Source organism: Sciurus carolinensis, unplaced genomic scaffold, assembly GCF_902686445.1.
Source record: "Sciurus carolinensis unplaced genomic scaffold, mSciCar1.2, whole genome shotgun sequence".
NCBI classification, from domain to species: domain Eukaryota; kingdom Metazoa; phylum Chordata; class Mammalia; order Rodentia; family Sciuridae; genus Sciurus; species Sciurus carolinensis.
The window spans coordinates 18,885-41,156 of NW_025920349.1; the positions used below are offsets into that span (position 1 = coordinate 18,885).

At 46.7% G+C, this 22,272-nt stretch overlaps 1 pseudogene; it reads right to left on the reverse strand.

The window, feature by feature from the left end:
• Positions 1-5,896: 5,896 nt before the first annotated feature.
• Positions 5,897-19,444, reverse strand: LOC124975631 (E3 ubiquitin-protein ligase ZNF598-like; annotated as a pseudogene).
• Positions 19,445-22,272: the final 2,828 nt, after the last annotated feature.

Genomic DNA, 22,272 nt, shown 5'->3' on the forward strand with positions numbered 1-22,272 from the left:
AGTTGCTTTACACACTGCATAGAGGATTTATTCTAAAGTACAGTTTTTCATCTTATTGTAAGTATGAAAGTATGTACAGGTGTGTGTGTGTGTGTGTGTGTGTGTGTGTCTGTACTTAGTGGTAGACCAGAGGGCTGTACCTCCATTGATGGTGCAATATTAATTGTACAGACCAAAGTATTGTTTCAGTTTTTCCAAAACTAAATGATATTTTGTTGATGTATTGCTTATTTAAAACAGTTTAATTTCTTGAGTTGGTAAAAGGTCCATTTTAAATGCATTTATGTAACTAGAAATCTTCTTTCAGAAAGACAAAATGAAAGAGAAAAATAAAGATACACTGAACTGTATTTAAATTATTATATTAAGGAAATTGTATTAAGTGAATTATTAAATTATACACATATAAAATATTATGCAAGGAGGTCAAGCCTAAAAGTAAATTGTGCAATTTTTATACAACTCTCTGAATATGTCACAAACCATGGAAGTGAACACAGTATGTGGATGAAGTTTGTAGTTAATAAGCTGTTAAAATACGAATGGCTTGACATCTTAGTGTGAAGTAAGGGGAGGCTTTGTTGAAAACATAAATTAACAATTTCCAAGGGTTCATTTACAAAAACTACCAAAAGTGACCTTGTGTGGGAAGTAAACCTGAAGACCAGATGAGGAGACCCCAGGGGAGGAAGGATGGGAGCAAGTCTGGCCTGGGTGGTGTTATCATTGTATGCAGGAAAGTGAGAACATTTGCCAGGAAGTACATCTCTAGCCCTTAACCCATGATTATTCCATTAGTTGGCATCTCACCTTCATGAGAGCCACATCCCTTGCTTTGGAGTGACAGGAGAACTGAGGGCTGCCCCTGTGCTGTCCTTCAGAACACAGCATGGCATAATGCAGCAAGGCAGGCTCTTCTCCTGGTCCTGCACAGGTCTTAGACTATGGGGCTGGGTGGGAGAGACATGCTGAAGCTCCACCGCTTGCCTATTTCCAGGGGTCACTTCCCAGGCCAGATGAATTCTAGGGGACCATCACCCTCCCCTGCAACCCAGTGCTGCACCGAACTGGGACCAGCATCACCACTTCCTGCTACCTCCATGCCTAACAGATCACTGGCACTCAGGTCTTGGTTCCTGCCTGATTCTCAGCCACCCTGGTTGGTTTCAGACTGCTCGCATCAGTGTGAGGCCCAGCCTGAGTCCAAAGCCAGTTCTTTCTGTGCTGTGGGACATAGCAGTCACATCCACAGAAACAAAGGTTGCTGAGTGACACACCCACCCTGGCTCAGCCTTGCCCTTTGCTCCTAGGATCTCAGGACTTCTTATTAGAGGCTGCTTTTAGCTCAGTGGGGAGGGGTGTGCACGGGCTCAGGAGACTGCTCTCCATAACACAGGCAAAAGGTCAAATTCACTGTGCTGATCTCTGTTTCTTTTTGGTCAATTTACATTTATACCAATACTTTGATGATAAAACCAGCACAAGGAGACAACAGTGATTCCACAAGTAAATGACAGGGCTGACAGAAGAAAACTACATCCACACTCAAGTCCAAATGCATACAGCCAGCATCAGTTACCATGGGATCATCCTAAAATCATGACCTGGTACATCTGTAATTTCATGCATAAAGATAAAAGCAGCAACAAAATGCTTAAGTGAAACATAGAAGCCTAACAGAAATGGGTATCATTGCTTTTCTCTGTTACTGACATTTTAGAAAAGTTTAAAGCAAAATAAAGCAGGATAACAGTATTTTTAAAAAACAGTTTGACTCCTTAAATGTAAATGCTGAATGTAAATGCTAAATATACACTTTGGGTATTCTTCAGGTTACCTGAACATGAAGATATCAGTGCACCAAGAAAAAACAGCCAGGATAAAACCATGAGGTTGCTGAGCAAGACCTGGAATTCCAGCAGAGCCAGCTTACCAAGTCTCACTTGAGTTCCCTGGGACATCATCCTGCCCATATCCAAGATCTAAGAAGCCCATGAGAGATTGAGGTCTATCAGACACCTGCTCTCGAGGTAAGCACCAGACCCCACCCAAAGTCTTTATGCTCCATTCTCAAAAGACATTACCCAAACAAACCCAGGACGTGGTGTGTCAGGAACAGATTCAGGAGACAGCTGATGTGCAGGAAAGGCAACCTCAGCAGTAAAGCAAGTTAACTGGGAATGAAGAACTCAAAGCCCAAACGCATAAAATTTTTTATTACACTCTTAGCAGTTGAAAACACACATTTCTTTTTTTTCTTTCTGATTTCATACCCCTTGCTCTGTCTCCAGCTGTGCAGTTATAACTCAATGACTCCCAGGAACGATCTTCCCTTGGGCGCTGCCTCAATGTTGGAATCTACCTGGAGATTCTTCATGCTCACAACTGAAATCATACTTTCTCATTACTGTGGAGTCTTTAGAGACACAATGGTCAATGATAAAGTCATTAGCTTCTTGCATGCCATGTTGCCCACACACATCATGATCCTCCCCTGGTTTCTCAGAACTTACCTAGGCTCTGTGGGTTCAGAGATTCAGCAATCATTACTAACATCTGTAAATCCTCCCATTCTCAGGGTGTCACTTCCCACATGCTTAGGATTGTTGCAACCCTCAGCATCAGTCCTGTGGTTCTGGAGTTGCAGCTGCAATGCACACACTGTGTTAATAACTCCTAGGCAGGACCCCAGGCCAGGCTCAGACCTCTGCCACCAGATGATTCTGAGAGGGTGGGATTTTCCTCTTTACTGGGAATAGCACTGTTGGGATTGTGGAATGAATAAGTGTGAGGAGGGACTGGGATGATTACTTTGTTTGCTTCATGGTAATTAATGTAATTTCTAAATGTGTAACTGGCTTATGTACACCTGTCAGAATAAGGCTGCTCTGAGAAGACAAAACTAAGGAAGATGGGACTTTCCCAGCTCTGCTTTTCCTAGGGGAATATCCATGGCCCAGTTAAAGTCACAAAGCATCTATTTCATAAGCACATGCATAATTGCCCAGCACTCTTTGTGGTCAGGGGTAGAATCTACCAATTTTGCTATTAAAGGATATTTGAGTTTAGAAAGTACCACATCCATGCTACTAACATCACACCACACAGATCCACATGTGGAAATAGCCAAGCAAGCCACATGACAGTGTTCCAATTGCCTGTTCACAAGGGGCCAGCTTTTGTCACCTGAAAGTTGAATTTAGTCCCTACACTCCTCTGTGTTCCCCAGCAGGAGACAGGAGAGAGGCTCCCAGGGCTGAGCCAGCAGGAAAGTTGACATTTCTCCTCAAGTAGGGCTACCTTCAGTGAGGATGGTTATGGAACTCTTCCTGTTTTTATTTGGTATTGAGACCATGGCAGTTATAGGATGGCGTGAACTGTGGACTGAGGCTTCTGTCCTCCTCTTACTTTTTTGAGGGTTGACATCCAGTGAAAAACCCCAAGGCAGGGGCAACACACCCACTCAAAGGGTGTGATATTCCTTGAGCTGTTATTTCTCATGTTGGTCTTGGTGGGAAATTACAAGTCTCTTTATCCAGAAGGAAGATGGTGCTGAGGACTAGCCCCTACTACCACACAGTTAACAGGCTAGTGCTGCCAATGGCATGCCCTCTTTGACCCAGTGTCACCTACTGGAAGAGGTAATTTATTCCCATCCCCAAGGAAAGTTCCATGTCATCTGTCATGTACGATGTCACATTTTCATAAAAAAATTCATTTGAAAAAAGATAAAAAAAAAAATCTTTCCCATCACATCGGGGCATCTTACCTTGGCATTAGAGAGGCCTCTTCCTCCAACAGACCTCCTGGAGGTCAGTATGACACAGAGTAATTGTCAGCACATTGGTGGTGTTGCTCATAAATTACTAAGGAGTGGGCTCCATGTGGACATAGGACAAGAGTGACAGTGGAGTTTGCTTCACCAGCCTGGACTGAGCTGTTCCTGGACCACTGTCATGGATGGGAAAAGCCTGGAGAGGAGAGGACAGCAGAGAAATGAGACTCAGGTCCTTTCCTGTGTATTTAAAGGACACTATTTTCAGCCTGAAATGTTCAGTCAACAGATGGCACTATATTGTGTGTTCTGCTTTTCTGGAGGGCTCATGGCTCACATTCCTCCTACGCTGTTCATATAAAATTCTTAGTTCAAGATGGCATTGCTGCTGAGATTGAGAGTTTAAATTTAGATCACATTGTTCACTGGCTACTGTATAGTGTCTCCTGAATCAGAATGAATCTTCAAGGAGATAATGGAGATGGACTGTCATCATACCTGCAGATGGTGTGTGTGGGAACAATGTTCATGTAGATGAGACAATGCAGAGCCATCAGAGTAGAGAGCATTGGGCCTTGGTGCCAGTGCAGATGGCCTGGATTCACATGAGCCTGGACCCATGTGGATCTTGGAATGTTATGCAATTCTTTTTCCTCAGTTCTCTGCACTGTCCTTTGAGTTCTGAAATGTGCCTCCATTTTGGTATCCTGAGGCTGAATGTAATCAAATGCAGGTAAAACTTCAGGATAAATGACTGGCTCATCATATTTTATTTGTTTATTTTTTTTAATGTGGTGCTAAGGATCAAACCCAGTGCCTCGTGCATGCTAGGCTAGCTTTTTGCCACTGAGTTACAGCCCCAGACCCTGGCTCATCATAAAGGAGACAGTCCTTCAATTTTAAATATCTGGGAGGATATCCCACTTTATCTAGTTGCTGCATCCATGGAGGAGCTCTGTGGTTAACTCTCCTCCTTTGCTGTGTGTGGTTATCTGCAGGTTATGGGCAATCACTTCCCTTCAACTGACCAGAACTGGGCAGGCATTTCCTGGTGACTCCTTTATAAGTGGAAATGGGTGGGTGTCCCTGGCCACAGAAGCATGTCTATGGTCCTGTCTCACTTAACCTGGATTGAGATCTGTGTCTGCATCCTGAATCATGTCCTGCTGTTGATGGACATGGGCTATAGTTGTTCTGAGTGTGCCCTTTATCCTCACTCCTTCCTCACCAGAGGTGTACCTGCAAGCTCTCATATCCCCGAGACACCTCAGCATCAGGAGGCACAGGCCAATCCTCTCTCAGAGGAACTCATCAGTGGCCACAGCCTGTGACCTCAACAAAGGACTGCCCCTGAGGAGTTCCCAGTTCCTTCATCGCTCTCTCATAAAATTTCCTGTCCTCAAACTTGTTGGGACGATCTGTAATCCACAATCTTCCACTACTGAGTGGGAGTGGTTGAGAGGGTTAAGGATAGGATATTTCATTCTAGGCAAAAGCACTGCATAGATTTTCATAACAAGAAGAGATATTTGGTTCTTCTGTTATTTATTCAAAACATTTTAATGTCTTTTTTTACTGCAAAATAAATTTATTTGAAGATAAACTGTCTTATAAAAGGTGAGAGGCAACTAGAGATCCTAGATTCAACTTGTCTCATACAAGGATTCAACTTCAAGTAGCAGAAATTTATCTGCTTTTAATCCTGAACACTCTTGAATTATGAACTGTTTACATGATACACTGGACAGCCAACTCCAGCACCAGGGGATCCACAGCTTTCAGTTCAGGCTCATGAGGGCCCAATTTGGGCCACTGAAGCCTCTGACTGTGACCAAAATCAGAGGTCCTGGCATCCCAGCCCTTCCCTCCCTGGCACTTTCCAAAAGCACAAGAATAAAAACCAAGACTGACCCACTGCTGAGCAGGGGGCGGAACTTCTTCATGATGGTGTGCTGACGGCACAGGGCAGACCTTCCTGGTGACCGTCTGGTAGGCTGGACAACCAAGAGGTGTGAGCAGCAGCCTTACCAGGACCTTACATGGCTGCCTGGCAGCTGGTGGGAGGAAGGAAGGAGAAAGAAGGCGCACAGTTGTGACAGATCAGGCCTCCATTTGCAGGAGCTACGTGATGATCCTGGCAATGGCTTGAAGGGATGGGGAAGTCATTGTCTGGGCAGTGAGCAGCGCCTGGTTGCTACTGATATCACCCTGCACCAGCACCTACTGGCAAGTGGGGAATACATAGCAGTCCAGTCCCAACTGCTGAGTGCTTGCCTGCCATGCGCTCTTCTTATTCCCATTGGACTTGGTGCCTGCTGGCTTCTCACGGATGCAGAAGTCCATGTGTGCAGACAGCAGCTCCTGCTGCTTGGCCATGTCAGGCAGGAGCACCAGCAGCTCACTGAAGATCTTCTGGAAGTTCTCCCAAAGCAGGTCCTGGCGGCTATTATAGTACTGGGCTGCAGAGATCATTCCCTATCTGAACTCCCCCAAGTGGATCTTAAACTTGCTAAAGTGGGCCTTGTCGCTCTGCTCAAAGTCCTTGATAGACTGGATGAGCTGCAGGTTCTTCTCCCAAAAGTTCTCAGGGACCAAGTAGGCTCGTGGTGTGGATGCCAGCATGGGGGCTTTCATGGTGGTGGTGGTGGTGGTGGTGGTGGTGGTAGTGGTGGTGGTGGTATTGGTGGGGCTGGGAATGCAGGTTGGGTGGGAACTGGAGAGGAGACTGTAGAAGCCGGGGTTGGGGAGTGTCTTGCTGACAGGAGGTGCCAGGCCCAGTGGGGTTGGGGGTGGTGTGTCCTTCAGGAGCACCACAGTGTTGAATCCTGGGGGAGGAGGCATCCTGGGTGGGCAGGGGCCTCCCAGCACTGGGATGTCTTCCTGGGTTGTGGGGCAAGGAAGGGACCCCAGGGGCCTTGGGAGCCCCAGGGGTTCATTGGGGGTGCTCTGAGCCGGCGTCAGCCCTTCTGTGTGTCCACTGATGATAACAGCTACTGCCCATTCTGCTCTACTCACAGGAACTTCAGGGGCCTTTTCAGCCCAGGATTTTGGGGTATGGTCAGAGGGCAGTGGCAGGGACAGTGTAGTACCAGGCTTTTCAGAGCCCACCTTCTCTTTCTTGCCAACCTTGGCGGAGGTCAGGGTGGAGGCTGGCCCCAGCAGAGAAGCCGCTGCCCTAGTGGGCATGCGCTGCAACTCCTGGGCCCCAAGGCCACTGCCCTGCTCCTCCACAGGGGGGCAGGCCACCCTTCCTGTGCAACCCTGCTCCCCTTCCCAGCCTTCCTGGAGGTCTGGCTGCTCCCACCAGCAGCCTGGGACCCTGGAGTGGGTGGAGCCCCTTTCTTGCTGCAACTGCTGTTCCAGGCAGAGATGAGGCTTGGTGGGGTAGTACTGGGCTTGGATGCAGAGGACAGCAGGGCAGGGAAGTCCTCCTTCTGGAAGGTGTTTCTACCCCTGGTGGGATCAGGGTACACCAACGCTAGCCCCAGAAGACCTGGAGCTGCCCTTGTGCAGCAGGAGGAAGAAGAAGCACTGAGACTGGGGAAATCTTCATCCTTGAGTTTCAGAGTGGGTAGGAGGATTCTTTGGGGGTTGAGCCCTGGGCCCAGGCCCAGGCAGTCTTCTTGGCCTACAGGACCATTTGCTGAGTCCTCCCTGGGGTCTGGGACTTCACCCTGAGCCCAGTTAGGTGCCAGGATCGTGGGGTTCATCGGGCCCCTGTACTGCGGCCTCTTCCTTCTTAGCCCTGCCGCCGTCCTCCTGGTCCTCGCTCCTGTGCATCTCTTGCTGTGCAGCCACTGATGCCCAGATGGCAGCAGCCACTTCCACATTCCTCTTCTTCCCTCTTCTACTTCCAGCTTACTCGATGGCTCTGCTGGGCTCCATGCCCGCTGGCCTGGGCCCATCAACCCTGGCGGTTTTACCTGTCCATCTCCTGGTAGTCCTCATCGCTGACAATCCCCTCACTGGGACATGAGTGTGATGGTGAAAAGTTGAACTGCAGGTCAATCTGGTGGTTCTGGTGTGCCTCAGCACTGCTGCGGCTGTGACAGGCAGGCTGGTGTGATTGAGGTCAATCTCAGTGCTGAAGGCATGGGTGAACTGCTCTTCACACAGGAAGCGTTTCTCTGGGAAGTGCTCATGCAGGTGTGTATAGTCGCTGTAGTAGTCCCGGGCCCCATCTTAGTCATAGAAGTGAAAGAAGAAGTGGTCTCGGCGCAAGTGATTCAGCAGTTCATTGTCGTCCAGATACTGCTCATCGCAGAACTTGCAGAGTGGGTGTCCACGGTGTGATGTGTCTTCAGGATGCCCTTGCTTGTGGTGCCGAGTCAGGTCCTTGCGCGAGTAACACTTGAGCTCCTAGGTGAAGATCCTGAGGCGCTTCAGGCACAGCTTGCAGTAGAAAAGCTTGTGCTGCTGCCGCATGTGCTGCTCCAGGTCCCCGAAGAAGCCGAAGGGCGACAGCTGGGGGCACTGTGGGCACTCATGCTGCAACAGCTGCCTGTACAATGCAAACACCTTTCCATCTGCAAAGTCCATGTTTCTTCTCATGCTGCAGCTGCTGGATGCGGTTTGTGGCAAAGGCAAGAAGCTTCTTCCCGAAGACCACCTGGAGCAGCTCCTCGCACAGCACCTGCATTTTGGTGAAGCAGCGGTAGCACACCGAATGGTCGCAGCAGCCCAGCGCCATGGCCTCCAAATCCCCACAGCACAGCACGCAGCTCCCACAGGCCCACTTGGGCAGCGCTGCTGCCGCCACCGCCACCGCTTCCAGGACAGCACGCTGCCTCTCTCAGCCCACTGCCGCCGCCACAGCCTGGCTGGGGTACCCTCCTCCATTTTAATTTCTTGATGTGGTGAAAGATATGCTGTAAAATCTACATAAATCTAGGTCGAAATCATTATTAAGAATGACAAAGCAGAACACTGGACACATGGAATTGTGTTACATTAATATTAAAATAAATTAAAAATATAATGTAATATTAAATTGTATGTACATTCCAGGAAAGATGCTGAAAAAGGATATTTTAATGATCCCTGGTCATGATGGTACACATCTGTAATCCCAAGTACTTAGAAGACTAAAGAGGGAAGGTCACAAGTTTGAATTCAATCTGGGTGACTTAGCACAATCATGTCTCAAAACCAAAATTTAAAACAAGGAACTGTGGTGTAGCTCAGTGAGAGAATGCTTGATTAGCATGCGTGAGGTTCTGGGTTCAATTCCAGCAACAGTAAAAAAAGTCAATGCCTAAAATTAAATTATGTCATTATTGGATAATTTTGTGAATACATTAGGAGCCATGGAATTATACCTTGTGTTTCTAAATGTCATAGTAATTGGAACTACATATTACACTCTATGTTTGATCTATCAAAATGTAAAAATGCATTCTACTGTCATATACAACTAATTAGAACAAGCAATTAAATTTTAAAAAAATGACTCTATTTTCAGTTTTTAATGAGAATGGCCTTAATTAAACATATACTAATGGTGTCCATTAGATTTGGTTTAAACACTGCCACAGTGATTTTCACATCCCACTCCTCCTTACTGCCTGATGCATCTTTTTCTATTTTTCCAATCCTGGAAAGCACTGAGCTGCTTCTGGGAGGATATGATCACAGGCATTTTATAGATGTGCAGTGTGTGAATAAGGCAGAACTTGGAGTTCACTTCTTCCAGCTAAGCTGGAAACTCTGTGACCTGCAGCCAGCAGCTTTCATGTAGGGGATTTTCACACAGAGCATCATGCAAAGACTCTGTCCCAGTGCTAGTAACATGCCACCTAGTTTGTTTCCTAAGTCTTTAAATTCCAGATTCTTTAATTTTAATGCTAAAAAAATGAAGAAAGGAAAAATTGTTTGTCCTCTCCTTAAATAAAAATTATGAATAACCAAGAAAACATTCAAAAGAAACAAAAGCAATAAAATAAACTCAGTAAGATTATACTTCATACAATAAATACTCTTAGTGACCCAGATCAGAGTCCAGGCAACAAATCTGGATGAGGAGGAATTGCCAGGAGCAGGTGGCAGTGGAGCTCCCTGCTGCTCTCTGCAGCTTCTTAGAGGACTCACCAAGTTCTCATCTAGACCTGCACCCACCCCCTGGTGGACCAGGTTTTTGCAATGGGTAAGGGAAATTTCTGGAGACCTCCATGTGGTTCCTCAGAATTTTCTGAAAGACAATGACAAGTATAAGATGTGGGAAACAGCCCTTATTTTAGGAGACCCTGGCAGCTCCTTGTCCATGTAACTCTGAGCATGGTGGAAAGTGGTCATAATCCCTGCTAAGAGCTGAGGGAACTCCTCAGACACAGAGGGAAAGAAGAGCCTAAAAAGTGATGCATAAGTCCCTAAGCTAAGCAAGAGAGGGCAAAGACACCCTGGAAAGATCTTCAGAAAGCACAGGTGTTAATATGCACAATACTAAACCATCACCACAGATAGGAACATGCAGATGACCAGTGACATGCAAGCAGGCCAAGCCGTGCAGAAGTGAATTATCCAGGAACAGACCTTAAATAGTTCAATAACTGACATGTACATTAGGGCCTGTTTGATTCCCTCTTACACATACACACACACACACACACACACACACATACACACACACAATCCCTAATAGTATTATTGACTAAATGTCAAAATTTCATTGAATTATCATTTGAGTCTTAATGAAAAATTTCAGCAAGTTGATATAATTTCAGTATATTGATAAAAGTGGCATTTGCTTGTCTTCCTTCCTTTGTACCTTTTTTCTTTCCATTCTTCCATATGTCCCTCCTCTCTTCCTTCCTTCCTTGGAGGTAAGTAATCTAGAAATCATGGTGTATGTAGGGGAAATAACCTACATGCATGGAAAGAATAACATTTTGTAGATTGATGAGAAATAAGGTTGAGGAAGAAACTAAAGCTGGAAGATGAATCACAACCAACCAAGGCCAGATTAGATTAACTGATATATGGCAGGAACAAAGCCATTTGTAATTGATTGACAGCTCAGTAATCAGCACTCTGTTGATGCACAGGTAATAATTGATGGACAGACACAGACTAATGAACAGTAGATGAATGGGTAGGTTTGATCTGAATCCAGTGCATTTAATGTTAGGAAGGAAAGTTTTGGTTTGCAATAAACCTAACTGGTTTTGGAGAATTGGAACATCAAGGTGTTTAAAATCACCAAACCAAGACAGGCATACAAAGTTCCTACATGAAAATCAAATGCAAGCTATAAATTACCTTCTCCAAAACCAGAATAGCTGCTTTCTGTCTCTTGTCCTCTGCATCTGACTGTTTCCTTCTGTATTGTTCTGCACAGCCTGGCATAAATAATATAGCTTGACAGAGAACAGACTGAACATTAGTGATGGGAAAATATTTACGGCATTGCAATGACACTTTTGTTTATTGTATCCTACAAACAAATCATACAGCATAGATAAAATATAAAAGTTTTGCTCTCATTCCTGTTCACCATACCACACCACACCTCAATATTTAATTTCTTCTGCTTACAATTGGTTATATATATACAGAAACCCTTTCTTCATGGTTTCTTGAATTTATCTTTTAATTTTGACCAAGTTCTTATCATTTCTGTTAAGACATATCACTCTGGGATTTCTCTTTGTTATATTAGTGCATCAGTCAAAGAACAAAAACTTTCTCTCAAATGGTCTTTCTTAGATTTAATCTATTTTGAGTGTTCACATTTCACAGTATATTAAGTGATATCTAAGCATAATTAGGTAAGTTTTGTAAATGGTACTTAAGAGAGATCTCTCCCAAAAACTGTGAAAATTAAGGCTTCTTCTAGAGGCATAATATATAGGTAATACATTATATCACATATTAACATGTTAAACTCCATGCAATATTTTGTTGTGCCCTTTCCTTCAGGACCTGACATTCGGTGTAAATAGATGAGAACAGATATGATTCCAGTGACTTTGGTAAGATGACTTAGGTTGCTTCTGCTTCAGGTTCCACAATCCATTTTGAACACCACCAAGTAATCTTAATGTGCACTACCTCAGAGACTGAGTGGTAGGTACAAAAAGTATATAGAGTTATACAATGGTTTTGCAAATAGTATTTGCATTAAAATCAACTATTATTTGAAGGTAGGTTTTGATTACTCCCTCAGAGATCCTCTCATTGAAACTGACAGGTCTACTGGCTTTAACATTTTTCTAGAATTAACCAATATATAAAATACATACTTCCATGAATTTTATTTACAAAAATGACATAGAATATTTTTGTAAAGTTGTGTAAAATTAAGCACATTATGAGCATTTCCCAAAGTTATTAATAGTGTGTACTTGCATTTTTTGTAACTGCAAAATAACTCTGCAAAAAGTATATATTGTATGATCTCAAAAGAGATCTAAAATAGTTTCCCTCATTATTCTATTAGACACTATTCAGAAAGGACAATGATCTTCCACATATAATTTTTTACTACTCTTTTAAATATTTCCTTACATGGTGTCACCAGTCAGACTCTAGTGGTACTGCACAGAGAGGCTCAGCCCAGACAGAGAAACACCAACTGTCTGTTCCAGTGATGCCTTTTCAAGGGGCAGAAAGAGTTTCCTCTCCAAGGTTCTTCTCATCTGAGAATCACAGAAAGTGATATCCAGGGTGGCAGCAGAGCATTCTCTGAGCTCTCCTTTGTCACTCTCCCAGAATGTGCAGTCATGGGCTTTCAGTGCTTCCAGGGGTCACTCAGATGATGGCAACAAATATCACTAAAGCCACAACAGCTGTTTGCTGTTGAGGAGTGACCTGTTACTGATGGAATCTGAACTGTTCAAATGCTGTGTCCCAACTCTCAGAACCTGTGATCTGAACAAGACATGTGCTTTCTACATTGTGACCACTATGCCAGGCTGAGTTTCCTTGACACAAATTCATAGTGTTGCTGGTGTCTGGGATTTCCACAAGATCACAGAGTTCCTGACTCCTATTCCTGTGCATGGTGACTCTTGATCTCACACCCAGGGACTTGTTCAGACCTCAGCATTTGGGCCCAAGTCTGGCTTCCCATCTTGGCTCCTCTATTTGGAGCATGTGAGTATGGACACATTTGATTCTTGGTCTCTTTTTCTGCACTCAAAGAGAAAAACTAGAAAATAAACTAGGACATAGGTTCGGGAACACTGTGGAATGATCTATTAGGTGAAAGGGAGAAGTATCACAGGATTAGATCTGACAAGATAATAAGGCTCAGAGAGGCATTGTAGATCAGCATTACTAATTCTCAAGTGCTTTTCTTGAAAGAAGCCACTTTATCTTAATGCATACTCAAGTTAGAAGGAACCAGGTAAAAGATTCAAAGATGGTACACGTGTTATAAATTCATTCTGTGATACACTTTCTTCCATTCTTCATTTTCGGGGCCATGTGTAGGCTCCCTTTAGTTGGTGTTTCTAATGGCCACACTGGCCAGTCCACAGAGGCACAATTCATCATTTAGAAGAGCTGTGTGTTGAGTATTGATGGTCTTCACCAGGGTATGCAAGAGAGTCACAGCAAGACCCTGAGATCAGGCTAATTCCACATGATACCTTCTTTTATGTAACTCACCAAGGGGCTTTTAGTTGGAAGCATTTGGATTTTAGGGATCAGGGTGACAATATTAACAAGTCCACTAAAATACATCATCACCTTTATATTTCTTAATCAGCAGCTACAAGGATGAGTTCATAACTGTGGATGAGGACCACTATCTTCTACACAGTTCCTGGGAATGAATAGAAGCTGCAACATGAGTAAGAAAATTTGGGGTGTTATGGTTTAGATATGGGGTATTCCCCAATACTCATGTGTGAACTAACAAAAGAATGCCGAGAATTCAAATGATTGTGTTATGGGAGCTGTAACCTAATTGGTGAAAAAATACACTGTTATGGATTAACTGGGTAGTGACTGTAGGCAGGTAAAGTACGTGTGGAGGGAATGGGTTCCTGATGTTCACTTGGGGTTTATATTTTGTCTTTGGTGATGCAAACTCTCTACGCATCCTGGTGGCATGTCCTGACTGCTTTCCTACATCATACTCATCCACCATGATGTTCTGCCACTACTTGTTTGCAAAGCAATGCAACCAGCCATGTAGAGACCTCTGCATCTGTGAGCCCTAGATAAAAATTTCTTCCTCTAATTTGTTTTTTTGTTGAGTCTTTTGGTCACAGCAATGAAAAAGTGATCTAAAACAGGAAGGTCTGCCAGGATGATTGTTTTGGGATTTCAAGTTGTGGAGGAGAGGAGGGATGGGCTCAGTTTATATATTCCTGTCATTTCAGCCATGCTCACCTGAACTACATAGGCATTTTAGGGGACTCGGGGGAGATGACTCAATGCATGATAGAACACCCAGTGAGGAAATACTAGTTCCTTCCCTTTAAAAGGCCTGACCCAGTTGCAATGCCCTTCTCTTGAAAGATGGCTTTCTCCTAGCAGTAGGGAAATTGCCAAATTTGGGAAATATACTCCAGGGAAGTGCAAAGATTACATGATTTTAGTCTATGAAATAAACCTACAGAAAAAAGAACATACATATTTTATTATATGCCCAAAATATGAAATATGAGATCAAAGGAGTCAAATGGGGGATGTGGATTGCCCAGACCTTTTGAAAAATATTTTGTTTAGAGACAGGGTTTTGCTAAGTTGCTTAGAGCCTCACCAAGTTTCTGAGGCTGGCTTTGAACTTGCAATTCTCATGACTCATCCTCCACAATTCCTGGGATTACAGGTGTGTGCCACCACTCCCAGCTGAAGTTATTTTCAATCTCTGTATATATGATATTAGGTTTGCTCCTCCCCAGCCCTCCATACCTCAGTATAATTACCAAGACCACATATTTATATGCGTGAGATAAGGAAGAAAAATCAAACGGCAGAGATGTAAAATAGTGAATATCATGAGCATGCAGAGCAATCATTGTTAAGAACAGCAAGAACATTAGATAATGATGAGTGTTCATGAAGGATTTTTACATTTATCATTTTACTTGATCTTTAAAATTGTAGAAGGTGAAATGTGTCTTTACTCAAATTTTACAGGATAGAAAATTGGACCTCAGAGACATCACATGATTGGCAGAAGTTCACAGAATTTTCACGATGTTCCTGAAATTGCCACCCAGTTCTTGCAGGTCAGTCTCTCCTTTCCTTCTTATTTATTACTTCCTTTGTCTCAACATCTTCTGGGTTGCTGTTCTGGAACTTGGCATTTCCTCAGCCAGTCTAGTGAGATTGAGGAAAAGGGAATTCTCCGAACAGACAGCCGCCACAAGGGTGCTTCTGGTTTGCAGCAATGACATTGTGCCACTGGTCAAGAGCATGTCTGCCCTCCCAGTGAGCTGAAGTCAGTCCAACATGAAGTTCCCAGGTACTTGTTCATTTGGCTGAAGACTCTGCCCAGCACCCTACTGCTTTTTCTATACAATAGCAAGTGTGGCTGCGTTTGATTCATCCACCATCATCTGTAAGACCTGGGACGTGGTGGGAATCCTAGCTCCAGCCTTACCAACTGACCAGGTTCTGCCACCCAAACCAAGGTGCGAATCAAAGAGATGAGCACTGGCGAAGACAGGAAAGGGGCCTGAATTGGTATAGCTCTGCTGTAAATACAATGGGATCTATCTCCTCAGCCCTGTCATCAGAGGAAGGGATTGACAAGAACTGCATAGGGAAGGGATGGAAGTGAGGTTGACAAGAGGCATACACAGGTAGCACTGCTGGTCTAACTGGTCTAGTAGATGTTTTCTTAGTTGTTCTGGTTGAGCCTTGTCTATGATAAGAAAGTTGCTATTTCCTGGAAACAGTTTCAACTCTCATGACAAGAAATATATCTATGGAATTCATTGTTCTGCAATCCATGAGTGCAAGACAGACTGCCTCAGAGTAAAGGAGACAGAGTGCAGGTAGCAAGATCCATCAAGCTTTTGTCCTGCTTTTTGTTACCATGAGCAGGTGCTAGCAAAGGGTGACTGACTTTAGCAAGAGCAACCTATAAGTTCTTTTCTGCAACAGGATAAATCCTGAAATCACCATATAGAGGTGCCCAAAGGGCCTGTGATTTGTTCCTAGTTTTCATGACTGGATCTATAATTGAGGCTAAACACTTTTCTCTAGATTCCAGGTTCCTAAAGGAAATGGTATTAAATCATTTACCACCTCTAATTTTCCTATGAAAACCTATTTATGGATTTCTGCCTCATTTTGTTAATGATATCCAATGTGAAACCAAGTGATGTAGAGAAGAAAAAAATGCTGTTCATAATTTCTTTGGATGGTAATAGAGGATAGAATCATACCTCCCACCACTAATATCTTTGAAGAGTTTCCACGTGACCAATAATCCTAACTGCAGAGGAAGCTGGGTCATGATTATGAAAATTGCTAGTTAATTGGCACTTCTTTATCAACTCCCTCTCACTTCCAAAGTAATGGTTATTTTTCCCATAACAAATAAAACACGATAACACTCTTCATAGTTAAAAACTTAGGATTTGATTTCCTGAAGAACTCATGATTCACAATTTACCAGAACCAAATTTAGCTAAAGGAAGAAAGTTTTCAGTTGCTACTCAAAGAAAGGATACCTGGACCCTCAAACCCTCTTGTGAGTCTGAGTAGGGATTCCCTTGGAGGGTTTACAACGCTCAGTCCCTTTCAAATGGGGACATCCCTCAATGTTCCTTGCAACCTAATAATGGACAGTTTATAATGTCCTTATGAAGACATCAAGTATGTGCAGGGTATACAATATCAAATGGACATCTGGGGACATTGTCTGCATGAACTGGAATAAGAGAACTGGAATCAGAAAAGAACTGGAATTGGTGGAACAAAGAAAAGGCAAGCCATTTTTCCCAGGACCCTGGTGTCACCCACATGTGCACATCCCCAAGGTGCCAGGCCTCTGATGGGAGGGAACCTGAGGAATACTCTGCTGAACTGGCCTTGGAAACCATCGCCAACATGACCCACACCATTCACAGTGCAACCTAGGTGCCCTGGGACACACATACAGGTTCTCTATGTCAGAGTCCATTATTCACCACACAGCAGGCTCCTCCATGGCAGGATCTTACCCTCCCCAAGGCCCCCATAACATCCCTGTTCCTCAACCTGTAGATGAGAGGGCTTAACAGGGGCATGAAGGTGGTGTAGAAGGCAGAGAAGATCTTATCTGTGAGTGGGATGTGGTAGGACTGGTGAAGCATATACCTATACAAGGTGTTCCCATAGAATAATGTCACCACTATCCTGTGTGATCAGCAGGTGGTGAAGGATTTTCTCTTCCTCTTTGCTGACATGATACAATTCACCAGGAGAAAAATCTGGGCATAAGATGTGAACACCATGGAGAAAGAGATCAATAGCATCATGACATAGCAGATGTACATCACCATTATATATGTGGCCTTGTCACCACAGGCCAGTCTCAGCATGGTGGGTAGCTTGCAGAAAAGATGGTTAACCTTGTGGGAGACTCAGAATGGGGGACCCATGGTGATGGACATGAGGAGGAAACTGTCTAGAGCACCACCAGAACAGGAGCTGGTCAGGATGAAACAACACATGCAGCAGCTCATGAGAGCATAAACTCTGGAGCCGCAGTGGGGTGGGGGCCTTCTCTTCCCCTGAGCATCCTCCACCATCAGGTCAGACACAGGTACGTGACTGGAGGGGGTGGACGGCTCTCTGGGGGCGCCTCCGTATTGGATTCGGGGTCCAGGCTGGCTGGCGGGACTGCCCTTCTGCCCATGTGGGAAGCAGCGCCCTGGGGGCCCAGCGCTCTCCAGCTCAGGTTCTTCCCTGTACCCTGCAGTGGAAGGGAAATCAGGACGGCCCTCGAGTTAGGAGACTGGAGTCCCAAGGCAAGCACGTGGCCCAGCCGCTCGGAGGCCCCTCGTCCCCTGCGTGGCCTCGCTGGCCCACAGTCCTGAGCAGGATGGTGGTGATGCTGCCCGGTCCTCCGCCCCCTTCACCTCCTTCTCTGTCCTGCCCGTTCTCCAGGGTCTTGACGTGCCAGTTCACGTCACTCTGCCCCTTTCTTCCCCAGCGTAGTGGCCACACACAGTGGGAAAACATGAGGCTTGGGAATTGCAGGCATGGCAGGGCTGGACGGGGCGCAAACTGTCCCTGCCCTGCTGGGCAGCAGCTGTGTAGCTGAAGGTTGTCCAGCGAGCAGGGACTGCTGGACCCGGCTGCTCTCTGCAGGTCAGAGCCACCATCCTGGTAGTCCAGGACTCTGCGGTTGGTGGGAAGCTCCATCAGCACTTGGGACACGTTCCAAACCTGCAGAAGCCCCGACACCGGGAGGTCCCCAAGGCCGAAGGCACTCAGCTCCCTCAGGTCATCCAGCAGTGCCTGGCCCTCCTGCCATGCTGTCCCTTGCTGTTACTCAGACTCACCCAGCGGATTCTCCACTCTCCCCTTCCCTCGATCCCGTCTTCATGCAGGTCCGTCCTCAAGGCCCCCGTCACCGAAGGACACTGCTGCCTACACTGTGGAGCAGAGCTCCTCCCTCCCTGTGCATGCTGGTCCACCGGAAGCTGCTTTGTTCTGTCCACAGCACCTTCAACACCTGAGATACCATACGCGTCTCCTTTTCTTTCTTAAACATATTTCTTTTGGTTATAGATGAGCTCAAGTCCTTTATTCTAAGTATTTTTACATGATGTTGAGGATGAAGCCCAGGGCCTCGCACGTGCTAGCAAGCGCTGCGCCACTCAACTGCACCCCAGCCCATGCCTATCCTCTGGCTGTCTGTCTGGGCTGTGAGAACGGTGTGTTCCCAGAGGTCCGGAGTGCGGGTCTTCATTTTGTGTGGCTTGGCAGGCATTTTAGCATGAGCCCAGGGAGGGAGGCCGGGAGGAGGGAGGCAGGAGCAGCAGCGTGTGAGCAGGAAACTTGGGGAGGTGGGGCTGTGTGAAGCAGCCTTCCTGACCCCGCCACTGAGCTGAGGCCTGAGCGCAGATCTCTAGCCAGCTGCAGTGCAGGGCACGGCAGGGCGCCCAGGCTGGACAGGACCTTGCAAACCTCTGGAGGCCCCGGCAGTCCTGGTGATGGTAGAGTGTCCTGTAGCTGCTGCACGGAACCCTTCACGGCTTTAAAATCAGATGAGAGAGAAAAAAGAGCACATTGACTGTAGACAACTCTAGCTGCTTTCTCCATGCAAACTGGACTTCTGGACTCCATGCACCTCAGAGAAAGAAAGGCCCAAGCTGAGGGACTAGGAGAAACCAAAGATGGTCTCCTGTAGCCTTCCAGTTTCCAAAGGCTCAGGTCCTGGTGATGAAAGCTGTTTAGAAGAATTTGAGTGGCAGTTGTGACCCTACACCACACTGTGTTCTATCCACCAAACCTCCTTAAAACACCACTCCAGGTTGTAAGGACGCCAACGGCTTCCTTAAGTAGCAAGGTGAGCGTCACAGGGCGGAGATTCTGGAGCTGGGTTTTGAAGCAAGTCTAGGAGATTTCCATGTAGATGTTTGGTGATCTACAAAGACCTGGAGCTGAAGGAAGGCAGTCTTTTGAAAAAGAGCAAAGCTTTTCAGTATGACTGCACTCACAATTCTCAGCTGGGAGAGAGTTGGTGCCCAGGATGCTTTTGGCTACGTCTGGGGACATCGTGATTGTCACAACCGGGTACTAATGGCGAATGCTGAGTAGAGGCCAGGGCTGAGCCTGTTTCCTAGGGGGCACCAAACAGCCCTCTCCCAACAGAGAATTATCCAGCCAAAATGCCATCCTGCGGGGACTGAGAAACCTCAGCCTGAGCCATGGCACATGTTCAGGGGGAGCTGGTCACGCTTGCCCAGGGGTCAGTGAGTGACTCTTCAGTCCAGAGATTTCTCAGAAAAGCAGTCATAGCAAACGTGCTCTAAAGGAGGCCTGAGGGCTGGTGGGACTGGGGCGAACTAATGCATCGCTGTCCACCTACCGGCCCCACTGCTGATGGTCAGTTTGTACTTGAGAGTCACAGTTTGTCAGATCTTGCACTGGTCTGGAGAAAAGCCTGCATAAAGATTTGTCTGTGAAATCTTCTGTTTCATAAATATTGGCATTAAGAACCAATTACACATTTAAATAACACCTTGCTTCTGCTCGGCAAACTTAGCTGTTTTTGTGTTTTTATTTGCAAAGTCGAGTGAAATAAACTTTGCAGCCAGATTCAGCTCGTGAGCCGTGGGAGCATACCGTCTGTGGTGGACGGGTGGAGGGCTTGCAGAGAAGGAGCCAGAAGGTTCCGAGGGCTAACACTGCCATGGTCCTCTGGGGCTTCCTCCTAAGCCTCGAGTTTGGGGAATGACGTTTTCTTCTTGGAATGGTCGAGAACTGACTGGCCTCTCTGGGGCCCGAGGAGCCCCTTGGCCAAGTGAAGGCCACCTTGACCTTGAACAATGAGGACGTGAAGGGGAAGGAAATCCCAGAGGGGCCCCTGTCCCTTCCACATGGCCAGAACCCGAACACAGGGAAACAGAATGGACTCCAAAAGGTAGAAGGGCCATAACTTCTCAGGGCTCAGAGAGTCTACCCCAGCATCCAGCCCGGCAAGACCCACTGGATCTGCTTAGGATTTCCAGTTCACTGCCACCGTCACTGTGCCGTGTCAGGCTACCTGAGTTCTTGCAAGAAAAAGTGGCTGACTGCTGTAGAAGGAAGAATTTCCAAGCAAAACTCAATGGAGTGCCCATTAATTACAGCATCTCATATTACAGAGAAGAAAATATGCTGCTCTCACTCAGAAACATAATTTCTTGGCGAATGAATTTGAATCCAAGGGAAAACATCACCCTTGAATTCCTGTTGTTGATAATGCTCTGAATAAAGTGCACGTCACTGTGCTCTGTCCTGGTGTCACCGGGCCTGCTCCACCATGGGTTCCTCCCTGGGCAGCTTAGCATTTCATGTTCTTAACCACAGCATCTGTGCTCTTCTGCTCTGGGGTGACGGGGGCCTGGGCACGCCCCTCCTCGCCCCCACCCGGTACCAGCAACGGGCCACAACCTTCTCGTTTTTTGACTATCTTTTGAATTTTTTCCCATGCTATACTGTACAAAAGAGATGCAGAAATGGAGACAGCAGAGTGGACCGAGCAGAGGTGCAGCCTGCGATCAGCAGAGAACAGTTTCCCCACCGGGAGGGCTTGCGGAGGAGCCGTCAGCATGAGCAGGGTCGCTGCCACCTCTTGGCGGGGTCTTGGCCTTGGCTACGAGCTTAGCTGTTTGGTTTTTTTCCCCATCAACTCAAAATACGTGCCAGTTTTGAGGCGGCTGTTGCAGATGCTCCTGTGTGGTGCCTAGGAATCCACCGCGCTTGACTTTCCGCGTTGGAGCCGTGAGTCCTCCTAGAAAGTGGCGCCAGATCATGGGGGGCTGCCATCAGGAAGCCGGGGCAGTGGGACCCACGGTCCCACTGTGAGCTCTCGCCCCCTCTGCGACCTGAGACGAAGCTCCTTCACATTACGTTTTCAGGCTTCGTCCTCAAAGCACCAGAGCAGGAAGATCCTACTGTTGTCACAGAGACCTCGACGTGAGCTTGAGGTTGTGTGGGCCAGGGAGCCACCTGTTCTAGCTGCATGTGGGGGTCGGCTGTGAACTGGTAAAAATTCTGGTGTCTGGGACTCATCAGCCCAGTGTGCGTGGGGGCCGGTTGTTGGTACTTATTTAAATGGCCCGATGTGTGGCATCTGCTGAGACTCCCTGACCCACCCCATCCTCTCATTTGATGGAGCCGGGGCAGAGTGGGAGTAGAACCCTCCTCTCAGCAGGCAGGGTGGCTCAGAGGGTCCGAGGCCCTCTCTGGTTCTTCCTTGCCTCCACTGCCAACCACCCCAGCCCCAGCTGCCTGCGGCTCTCTGGGGTTCATTATCCCAGATGCCTCCTTTCTGATCCACTCTGTGCTTCAGGGAGAGAACCACAGATGGGAAACCTATGGACACTAGAAGTCCATTTGACCAGTGACTCAGGAGGTTGGAAGTCCAGCCTGGAGGGTAACTCTGTGGTGGAGGGTGTCCCAGGGCTAGAGTGGACACAGGGCAGAGCAAGCTGAGCTTGCTTTTATCAGGTCCATGTCCTGGGTGATGCCTGTCCACCTCTGAAGTCAGAGTCCTCTTGTCCCAGCCGTCCCCTGGGGTCCCACCTCCGAGCACCATGGCCATGGCCATCACCACTCAACATGAGCTGTCTTGGGGGACAGTGGCACCTCTTAGCCAGTGGCTGCCTCCCTCACCTCTGCACTGTCCTCTAGGTCTCAGATTCCGTCACGTCACTCTCCGGCTCCAGACAGGCCAGGGCTTTGAAGCCTGCATGGAATGTGTGCAGCAGGCTTCACCGAGCCTCAGGCCTCTCACCACCCGGTCACTCTGCCTTCCCTCACCATCACAGGCCACTGTGTGCCTGAAGCTGAGTCTACCCAGTGGAAAGCATGCCCAGCAACGTGGCTGGCCACCACCT